The sequence below is a fragment of the Tigriopus californicus genome, chromosome 5 (assembly GCF_007210705.1).
Source record: "Tigriopus californicus strain San Diego chromosome 5, Tcal_SD_v2.1, whole genome shotgun sequence".
Classification (NCBI taxonomy): Eukaryota; Metazoa; Arthropoda; class Copepoda; order Harpacticoida; family Harpacticidae; genus Tigriopus; species Tigriopus californicus.
In genome coordinates this window covers 16,237,317-16,245,335 of record NC_081444.1, presented here as the reverse complement: position 1 = coordinate 16,245,335, position 8,019 = coordinate 16,237,317, and positions in this window count along the sequence as shown.

The window sequence follows — 8,019 nt, the reverse complement described above, 5'->3', positions numbered from 1 at the left end:
CATGAACGAGATAAAAAGCTGGTAACTGGAACTGAGATTGAGAATGTTGGTTGGTTGGTTGGATCGGTTGGTGATAATGTTGAGGCTGTGTGAAGTGCCCGACGATGGCCAAGCGTTCAGTGGCAAAGGTCATTACTGGCTCATTTCGATATCCATAAAAAAGAGCTCTTGAGCAAATGGCTCTTTGTTGTTGTTGATGATGAAGAAAAATATGCTTTTACTTCCCTCATTCCAAACCCAACCGTGGGACGATGTCAGTCGAGCATGTTTTCTTTCGTTGGCAAAGCCAACCAACTCAAGCGAGAAAGCATCTCTCCTCGAAGGGCCGTCTAAAAATTATCTCCCAATCTCGGACTTGCTTCTCCCCAGGTCAAGTCAAGTGGTTGAGATGTGGGCAAAAAAGATCGGGAAATTAAAGGGTTCTTCATCGCCCTTGCTTCTTCTACCCGAGCACAAACAATTCATACAGCGGAGGCTGAATATGACCATGAATTTTCTGGAGTTTGAGTTGGACATTCCCTCACTCTTCTCGATCTCCTCGATCAGAAGCCCATTCCGTCGAAAATTGTGCTCAATAAATGTCATCTTGGCCGATGGATAAACTTCAAATCCCAGAGCCAAGGTCTCTCAAGGCCCACTGCCGCTGACTGCCAACACATTCCAAAAGTGTTCTTTGAATGGAACCTAATGAATTGGCAACTAATGGACTGCACATTGTTGTTGATTCAAGTGGCAGAGTGGCCTCCGCCCATTCCATTCCTCTTACTTACTCTCCTTCTCTTTGCCTCTCTTCCGTCCAAGACAGACGCAAAGACGGGCGCAGAAAAAGAAGCAGACTGGTTCGAAAACCATCCCGGACAGCCAACAGATTCCCCATCCACGCATCCACGTATCTACGTACTGTTCGTGGTTCGTCGATCTCCATGGTCGAGGGAGCCTCCCAGAACCACCCAGATCGGACCACTTGAATCGACAACTGATCTTGAAAAAAAAGCTTGGTCTGTGGGTGGGAAAGGATTAGCCGAGTTGTTGCCTTGGTGTTTGAACAATATCCACGTAATCAAAGGAGGTACCAACGATTCGAGGTATGCCCTTTATTTAGGATTTAGGGCTGGCACAGGTAGGCAGTGCATCCTCAGTTCATCTACGTCCCTATGTACGCGATTGATCATCGAAGATCTGCATTTGAATTGAATTCCACGGCTATTGTGGTGGCTGTTTGAGAAGAAAAAGCCACGTTTTGATTTGTCCTAATGATGCGCCAGTGACCAGCCGACCGACAAAAGTGTGGAATGCCATGGTCTCTGTCTCTCTCATTCTCACTACGGATCTTTGGATGGCTAGAAGATCGTCCGATGACGATCCAGAGGAGGAAAAAACGAGACGACCATTACAATACGGTTTGTCTATGGGCCATTATGTATCACAGATGTGGATGATCACTTCATTGAAGATGCAGATGAGCCCAATCCGACCGAGCCCGGTGTTGTTGTCGTTGTGTTGTTGTTATTGTTGTTGCTGAGAAGGAGGAGGAGGAGGAGAAGACTCATGATGATAATAATGATGATGATGATCATGAACAGTAAGCGAGAGACCTCTATTCAGTTCAGTTTGAATGAAATGTCATTGGAGCTCTGGATGTCATACGATCAATATTAATGATTTTCATGTCGGATTTCAGAAATTTTGCTCACCTTTTCTTGCTGATTCTAATGACATCCAGCCCAGTCAAATATGAGAGAACCACGAGGGCTTGCCATTTTTGTCCAAGAGATAAGAAAAAAGCCATGCTCATATTAAAGACCAGCATTCCAAATTCCTAACTTTCCAGTTTAAATGGCTTCCATATATTACCACACCAAGCTCTAATGAACCTGAGCACTGACAGGAAAATAGCGTCGGACAACCAAAGAAGTCGTGGCTCGTCTTCAAACTTTGGGCTTTATTTCAGTTTATAAAGTGCTTGCCCATAAATAGTTGCCTCCCCAGTCAAGCGCCAGGAAAACGAACAAAAAGGGAAGGGGGAAGAGGCTAGAGTTCTTCGAGATGGAGTGTTATCAACCATATTTCATGAGCCACCATTCTCTACACTCCTGTGCAGGGTTGGATTTCCCAACACAACCCACAAGGCCCACGGCCTCACCGTTTGGCCATACGACGAGACGAACTTGGGCTCTCCTCGAGTCACCAAACTGGCCGATCTAACCCAAGCTTGTCCAATTGGTGAACGTTCAATTCCAAAGGAGGCGCAAAAAGTGCCATCTAGTTAGAATATCATCATCATCATCATCATCGTCGTCATACTGATCCGAAACTCCGAGTAAGGTGAATTGAACGCGGGTCCCTCATCATCTGCACCTATGTAATCCTCCTCGTGCTCTCGTCCAAACAGTACCCTTTAAAGACAAGACGAGTACAAGACGAGCCTGAATAAGGAACCCTGGGGCCAGAATGCCAACTCCAAGCATAGTTTCCACGATGTGTTACTACATGTGTAACAAAAGAATGTTTTCAGGGCATGGAATGTGAATATGTAAAGTACTCGCGGTTTTGATGTCTCTCTTTTGTTCACGTTTTCTCATTCAAAAAAGCCACTCAAAGCATTCACCTCTGCTGACTCTGGCCGGGTGTTTTCTCTAAACGGGCGCTAGCTAAATGATGGAGGTGCGCTATCTGGAGTGCCAATTGCCTGTCAAGTTTAAACAGCTTTGAATCTGAGGACAATACTGGAACATGTCTTAAAACCATCTCCCATTTCAGATTGAAAGAGGACAAATGAAAAGTACCAATGGCCACCAAAAACGGTGCGCTATGGAAGGCAACCTACCCTATACATTGTCATATGACCACAGAGAACAAACAATTTGAGCACTGTACTTTACTTGTACATAAGTACTATGCAATAGTATTGTGGTGTACACGAGATCTCGTGTACACCCACAATACAGTTGCATAGTACTTAGTGTACAAGTAAAGTACAGTGCTCAAATTGTTTGTTCTCTGTGGTCATATGACAATGTATAGGGTAGGTTGCCTTCCATAGCGCACCGTTTTTGGTGGCCATTGGTACTTTTCATTTGTCCTCTTTCAATCTGAAATGGGAGATGGTTTTAAGACATGTTCCAGTATTGTCCTCGGATTCAAAGCTGTTTAAACTTGACAGGCAATTGGCACTCCAGATAGCGCACCTCCATCATTTAGCTAGCCGCCCGTTTAGAGAGAAAACACCCGGCCAGAGTCAGCAGAGGTGAATGCTTTGAGTGGCTTTTTTGAATGAGAAAACGTGAAACAAAAGAGAGACATCAAAACCGCGAGTACTTTACATATTCACATTCCATGCCCTGAAAACATTCTTTTGTTACACATGTAGTAACACAATCGTGGAAACTATGCTTGGAGTTGGCATTCTGGCCCCAGGGCTTTCCTTATTCAGGCTCGTCTTGTACTCGTCTTGTCTTTAAAGGGTACTGTTTGGACGAGAGCACAGAGGGATTAACATAGGTGCAGATGATGAGGGGACCCGCGTTCAATTCACCTTACTCGGAGTTTCGGATCAGTATGGACGACGATGATGATGATGATGATGATATTCTAACTAGATGGCACTTTTTGCGCCTCCTTTGGAATTGAACGTTCACCAATTGGACAAGCTTGGGTTAGATCGGCCAGTTTGGTGACTCGAGGAGAGCCCAAGTTCGTCTCGTCGTATGGCCAAACGGTGAGGCCGTGGGCCTTGTGGGTTGGTTGGGAAATCCAACCCTGCACAGGAGTGTAGAGAATGGTGGCTCATGAAATATGGTTGATAACACTCCATCTCGAAGAACTCTAGCCTCTTTCCCCTTCCCTTTTTGTTCGTTTCCTGGCGCTTGGACTGGGGAGGCAACTATTTATGGGCAAGCACTTTATAAACTGAAATAAAGCCCATTTGAATACGAGCCACGACTTCTTTGGTTGTCCGACGCTATTTTCCTGTCAGTGCTCAGGTTCATTAGAGCTTGGTGTGGTAATATATGGAAGCCATTTAAACTGGAAAGTTAGGAATTTGGAATGCTGGTCTTTAATATGAGCATGGCTTTTTTCTTATCTCTTGGACAAAATGGCAAGCCTCGTGGTTCTCTCATATTTGACTGGGCTGGATGTCATTAGAATCAGCAAGAAAAGGTGAGCAAAATTTCTGAAATCCGACATGAAAATCATTAAATATTGATCGTATGACATCCAGAGCTCCAATGACATTTCATTCAAACTGAACTGAATAGAGGTCTCTCGCTTACTGTTCATGATCATCATCATCATTATTATCATCATGAGTCTTCTCCTCCTCCTCCTCCTTCTCAGCAACAACAATAACAACAACACAACGACAACAACACCGGGCTCGTCGGATTGGGCTCATCTGCATCTTCAATGAAGTGATCATCCACATCTGTGATACATAATGGCCCATAGACAAACCGTATTGTAATGGTCGTCTCGTTTTTTCCTCCTCTGGATCGTCATCGGACGATCTTCTAGCCATCCAAAGATCCGTAGTGAGAATGAGAGAGACAGAGACCATGGCATTCCACACTTTTGTCGGTCGGCTGGTCACTGGCGCATCATTAGGACAAATCAAAACGTGGCTTTTTCTTCTCAAACAGCCACCACAATAGCCGTGGAATTCAATTCAAATGCAGATCTTCGATGATCAATCGCGTACATAGGGACGTAGATGAACTGAGGATGCACTGCCTACCTGTGCCAGCCCTAAATCCTAAATAAAGGGCATACCTCGAATCGTTGGTACCTCCTTTGATTACGTGGATATTGTTCAAACACCAAGGCAACAACTCGGCTAATCCTTTCCCACCACAGACCAAGCTTTTTTTCAAGATCAGTTGTCGATTCAAGTGGTCCGATCTGGGTGGTTCTGGGAGGCTCCCTCGACCATGGAGATCGACGAACCACGAACAGTACGTAGATACGTGGATGCGTGGATGGGGAATCTGTTGGCTGTCCGGGATGGTTTTCGAACCAGTCTGCTTCTTTTTCTGCGCCGTCTTTGCGTCTGTCTTGGACGGAAGAGAGGCAAAGAGAAGGAGAGTAAGTAAGAGGAATGGAATGGGCGGAGGCCACTCTGCCACTTGAATCAACAACAATGTGCAGTCCATTAGTTGCCAATTCATTAGGTTCCATTCAAAGAACACTTTTGGAATGTGTTGGCAGTCAGCGGCAGTGGGCCTTGAGAGACCTGGCTCTGGGATTTGAAGTTTATCCATCGGCCAAGATGACATTTATTGAGCACAATTTTCGACGGAATGGGCTTCTGATCGAGGAGATCGAGAAGAGTGAGGGAATGTCCAACTCAAACTCCAGAAAATTCATGGTCATATTCAGCCTCCGCTGTATGAATTGTTTGTGCTCGGTAGAAGAAGCAAGGGCGATGAAGAACCCTTTAATTTCCCGATCTTTTTTGCCCACATCTCAACCACTTGACTTGACCTGGGGAGAAGCAAGTCCGAGATTGGGAGATAATTTTTAGACGGCCCTTCGAGGAGAGATGCTTTCCTCGCTTGAGTTGGTTGGCTTTGCCAACGAAAGAAAACATGCTCGACTGACATCGTCCCACGGTTGGGTTTGGAATGAGGGAAGTAAAAGCATATTTTTCTTCATCATCAACAACAACAAAGAGCCATTTGCTCAAGAGCTCTTTTTTATGGATATCGAAATGAGCCAGTAATGACCTTTGCCACTGAACGCTTGGCCATCGTCGGGCACTTCACACAGCCTCAACATTATCACCAACCGATCCAACCAACCAACCAACATTCTCAATCTCAGTTCCAGTTACCAGCTTTTTATCTCGTTCATGAGAGAGATAACAACCTCTCGGACATACCTACGTAAAAGTCAACGGAACTGGCAGTACGAGTAAGAGGAGCAAGAAGGAACAAGCGAGAATGGCGAGAATTTCATTTTCGTGGTCAAACTCAGATCAAGATGTTCTCAGGCCAATTTGTCGTGGCATGCCGGGGCAGTCATTAGCCAACAACCAGCCAATAGCAAATACGAGCTCTTCTAAAATTCAAGTCCTCTACGGTTGTTGTTGTTGTTGTTCGAACGTTTATTTTCAAACAGTTTTCAAATTGGTGCCTGCCTCGAGTCAACTGGTTAGCGTGAGGTGAATGGGAGGAAAGAACGATGCCAGCTTGATGTACATAGAAGTAGTATACTGAACACTGCAAGGACCACGCTAATCCCCATCAAGTCTATCGAGATCGGATCGTTATAAAGATCACCGGTCGGTCCTCAATTTCCCATATTCACGCTTGACGATTCTTGATTAAGTAATTTGGTCCCATTAACATTTCCAGTCACGTCATCCTTGTCCGTCCGTTCGCCCGTTTCGCCCGTTCGCCCGGTGGAGCTAGCTGGCTTGGCCCCTGACATGGCACAATTTGTGGTGTTTTTCCATATCAATCTGTACAGGGGTGAGTCAAAAAAGAACACAACCACCATCACTGCATATCCTTTACCCAGAGGTCGTTTTTGTGTCTGCTGAAAGACTAATAAAAGAAAAAAAAGGGAACCAATTTACGTATGCACATCCAGACACGAGATGACATGCGCTTTTCCACAGGTGGGCTTTTTTGTTAGTTTGACCCTGATGATAACGTAATATACTCGTGTGAGGCCACTCATCGGATTAAATCACCACAATAATCCAGTCACCACCCAGTCTTTACCTCTCAAAGAGAATATTTTGTTCCTGAAGTGGTTTGCCAGAAGGATTCTCTCCAAGTCATGTCAACGACTCCCCAAAAACGAGCATGGGCTTCAAGGATTTCAACTTTGGTATGAGGTTGTTGTCCAATAGCTATGTACACACGCAATTCCTGATAATGCTTGGCATCTTCTTCTTTTGCCTCATTCTATTCTTCATCTCAATTGAAGTCATTTAATGTGCAATACTCTTGGATCCAATAAACGCCAAGGAGAATATTGATATAGAGAACATTATCAAAGCAGCATTTGTGGCTTGTTTCGGGTTTTCGTAGTTGCATCGTACAGTGATCAAACAAGGAGAGCTAAGACTCCTCTAGTGCTCAGCCTCTTTGCCGGTAGATCGGGCCCGAGGTACTCTTGAGAGCTTGTGAATCACGAGGGATTCACGATTAATGAATCCTAATCTCTCGAATAAACGTCAGTTCGCAGGCAAAAACCTTCGTCATGCTCGTAAGAAGCTTAGCTGAGCGAAGGCGAGCCCTGTCGTTGTCTGTACAAGTCACAACTGGTTGCTTGAATGCCTGGGTAGTTGCTCGGGTGTCTTCCCTCGAAAATAGCTTGGACATTCTGGAGTTGGTCGTGAATGAAAGGTGTGACACCACGAGCCACAATTTTGGATTTGCTTTTCCCACAAGTTTTGGTGATTGAGCTCGAAAGCTTGGTCGATTCTTTGATAGATTTGGGGAGTTGCTCCCAATGTTCACATGCTCAATCCCAATCTGAATGACAAGACAGTTCCACAATGAAGTTCTTTAGGGGGATAAGGATGGAGGATTGAAACCAGCCATCATCTTGACTTGACACGCAGCTCTTTCTTCGGGAGAAGGGAGGTTTTAACGGCTTTTGGGAGCGATCTCAGTGGAACCTGACTCGGTCATTTTGTTTTCAAAAGCATTAAAAAATGTACCACCAATTGCTCCCTCTCGTATTTGAAGTAAGGAATTTTCCTGGACCCGCCTTGACTCCACCCGAAGACGCTTATCACAGATGGACAATCAATTCCAATCTCTCGAATTTTCTATTATACTTGGCTTGGGAACAAAGGTGATGTGGTCAATGTATGTCAGTAGTATAATTGTAGGGTCCCATATAATTTCGACCATTAAAAATGCATTTATAAAGTTTGATTTCAGCTATCTCTTTTAGAAATTACAAAATTGAGAAGTGTTAAATAAAAACTGTACTTCAAGAAGCTTTCACCTCATTTGAAGAACAAATTATTTTTTCATTTTACACACTACACCTCGATCATTC